Source organism: Hyperoodon ampullatus (assembly GCF_949752795.1).
Source record: "Hyperoodon ampullatus genome assembly, chromosome: 2".
In the NCBI taxonomy this organism is placed as follows: Eukaryota; Metazoa; Chordata; class Mammalia; order Artiodactyla; family Ziphiidae; genus Hyperoodon; species Hyperoodon ampullatus.
Window position 1 is genome coordinate 32,299,003 of NC_136915.1, and position 3,590 is coordinate 32,302,592.

Genomic DNA, 3,590 nt, shown 5'->3' on the forward strand with positions numbered 1-3,590 from the left:
CTCTGCCAAGTGCCTGCAATGGCAGCAATTCTATCAGTGCCACAGATTCCCAGGAAAGAGTCATCTGTCGTCCCGTTAAACTGACTAGGAATCATTTCCCTGTTTCAGCATCATTCCTGAATCTCAGCAGTGAGTAAATTTGCTGGCCAGGCTTCCAAATCAACACGGACCTTAACTCTTCCAGGATCATCCCAGATACTCCTGGCAGTCCTGGGGGTTTTGTTTCTGTCCTCTTCCCCTCTGACCACGTTTTTTCATAGCGTATTACGTGGATACAATAGTGTCCGCTACTTTCAGGCCTCACCTTAGGGATGTTCTGATAAAAACAGTTCAGGACATTTAGGGTCGTGAGGTTCCTCTGAAGCTTGGGTTGGCCTGGATGGTGGAAGAAGGCAGCCCCTGGGGTACCCATGACTGGCCTGCCATGAGACAGGGCACCCTGCTGCCCCTGGCCTTGATGGTGTGATGGGTTCTCTATCACACCCAGCCCCTGGACACCTGCAGGGTGCTCATCCTTGGCCCTTTCCTGGCGGTTTCTCACCTTCGTTGGTATATTAGTCAGTTCTTTGTCACAAGCAACCTCAAAATCACAGTGGTTTACCACACGCACATTTCTTTGCAAATTCATGTGTCTACAGGTCAACCTAGGTTTGGCTGATCTAGAGTGAGTTCATGTAGACCAGGCTGGACCCAGGCTCGGGGTTGGGTTCAAGTCTCCTGGGCATGTGGCATTCTGGGGCCCAGGCTGAAGGGGCAGCAGCTGCACAGAGCATGCTCTTTCCATAGCAGATGACAGGGGCACAAGAAGGGCTGAGGAGAAACAGGGATGTGATCTAGGTCTCAGCTTCAAGCTGGCATATGATCACTGCTCTCCATATTCCAATGGCCAAAGCAAGTCATCTGACCCTGTTCGTTGACCACCAATGGGGCGGAGAAATATACACTGCCCGCTGTGGTTGCAGAAACAGCAAAGTCCCATGATAAAGGGCGGGGATGTGTCATTCTAACCTGGGGAGGGACTAAGGAATTGGAGCAACAAAGACAGCGTCATTCAAGTTCCCGCCAGGACACCCATTCCTATGTTTGCAACGGGACAGCCTGGCGCACCTGAGATGAGCAGTGAGCCCAACACCGAGGCTGTGACTCTGTGCACATCTGGAGCTGCCGTGGGAATGGGGGGTGGGGCTGCAGTTCCTTCCAGAGAGCACATGTGACCCCACTGTGACCCTGTGACCTCCCTGGAGTCATTGAAACAATAGAACAACTTGAGCATCTGGATTTGCAGGCCCAGTATCTGTGCCCCAGGTATCCTGACTTGTCCTGGAGAACCCAGTCTTCAAGGGGGCAGGCTCAGGCCCTCACCCTCCAGATCCAGAGCCTCACTGGGCTCCAAAAGGACTCAGATGTCTCAGCATCCCAAGCCATTCACAGCCCACCTCACAGATGGGATCTGCCAGACACCCCAGACTCCACACCAGGCTGGGATGGGTGCCTACGGGGCCTCTCACTGGACTCCTTATGTGCAGATGGGGAAACTGAGGCCCAAGAAAGAAAAAGCACCATAGAGGGTCAGTGGCAGGGCTCCCGGCCTCCCACCTCAGTGCTTTGCCGACACCCCAGGGAACCCAATGGCCCCAAGGCCATCCCTCTACTGACCTTGACTCTGTCCTGACTTGGACTCTTCAAGAGTCCTGGCAGAAGCTGCTGGGCCAGCTCGTCTGTTTCTATTGAGGGGAATGGCATTTTCCCAGAGAGGATGAGCTGGTGACGGAACCAGGGACAGGAGCTCGGCCAAGAAAGCCCAGGCCTGTACAAGGGCTGATGGAGAAGCGTCTGAGTCTCAGCATCCAGTGAGCATCCTCTGTTCTTGGGGCTGCCGGCTGACATGGCTGCTGAGCAGCTGGAAGGGAGCAGGCTGGCTGGTCAGCTGCTGAATGAGCACCAGTTGGGTGTCAAGCACGCCAGGGCCAGCAGCCCCCCTCAGCTCTGCACCAAGCTCTCCGCACCAAACTCTCAGCTCTGCACCAAACTGCAGAGAGCCGAGGGGCAGAAGGCAGCTAACTGGTCCGGCCTGCCCCACAATCCCTTTCTGCACATTCTGATGCCCTGTCAGTCAGCTGCCTTTGTCTTCCATTTCAAGGGCTTGGAAAAAATTGCCCACATCTGCTGAGAGGTTTCCCATAAACCCTGGGGTGGGAGGGGAGCTTATTTTCAAAGAGGCTCTGAGCAGGGACACATTGGTGTGTTTCCCACAAGTGGTCCCAGGTGTCCTGACTGTGGAGAACCATGGGGACAGCCCTCCTACACACTCCTTCACACTCCTGCTTGTCAGTATTTTTAAACAAGAGTTTCCAAGTCACCCGAAAGCTAGTGAAATGTTTGTGTTGCCTTTTGCCTGGCAGCACCACTGTTCATTTAGGGCAGAAAGAAAAACTGGTAATAATACTTCATTTTTTCCACCCTTTAACCAGCAGAAAACAGACTTACGTTAGGGGAAGCAGGTGTGGATCTGAACAATGGTGTGGGCACACATGCACAGCTGTCCCGTGACCTTTGTTTCAAGTACACGTGACACACAAAATGTTGAACTTGGAGATGTGATGAAGGAAGGCTGGAATTTGTGTAACAGGTGTGGCTGAGATGATGTTCTGAAATACGAATCTATCCAGTCTGTGGCTTTGCTCCCCTGTATTTTCCCAGCTCACTTCCACCCCCAAGCAAGTAGTCAGCACCATGCTTGCTGCCTCAGGGGAGAGATACAGCCAGGAAAAACAGATAACCTGCAAATGTCTCTGGCCTTTGTGTTTCACAGGGGAAGAGGATTTCTCAGGGCCTGGACAAGCGGCCTGGACAGGAGCAGGAAGACAGCTGAGCTTTACTCTCTAGCCCATCCTCAGAGGACCAGATAGAAACCACCTTGCCTCCTTCTCCCCCGCCAGGGCAGGAAAGAGAGACAGACAGAAGGAGAAGGAACACCTGTTCTCATCAGCCCCTCCAGGAGGGTCACCCAGGCAGATAGAACTGTGAACAGCCCATAAATCATTCCCCACCTCAAGCATGACCCAGAAACTGCAGAAAGCCACTGGACCATATAGGAAGCCATAGAAGAGTGTTGCAGGGACAAATGACCAGGAGCAAGAAGTCTATTCCTTCACCCTCCACCCCAGTGCTTAGGCTCTGCCTAAGAGCCCAGGCAACTCTTCCCTGGGAGAGGAAATCCCAAAGGAAGACTGAGGTTGATTTCTACCCCCTCAAGCTCTGTGAAATAAGGGTTCGGAGACAAAAATTCAGTTTAGGGACTTCCCTGGCGGTCCGGTGATTAAGACTCCGCACTTCCACCACAGGGGACACGGGATTGATCCCTGGTCGGGGAACTAAGATACCACACAGCAGCAGCCAAAAAAATAAAATAAAATAGCTAATTGTAAAAAAAAAAAAAAAAAATTCAATTTAGTAATAGAAAGAACAACTTTTAAGGAACTATTCCTTACACACGTGAATGGCTAGACATGCCATCTGTGACCTTAAGCTTTTTTATATCACCTTCTCAGAGGCCTTCCTTTGCCACCCTATCTAAAATAGCTCTCACC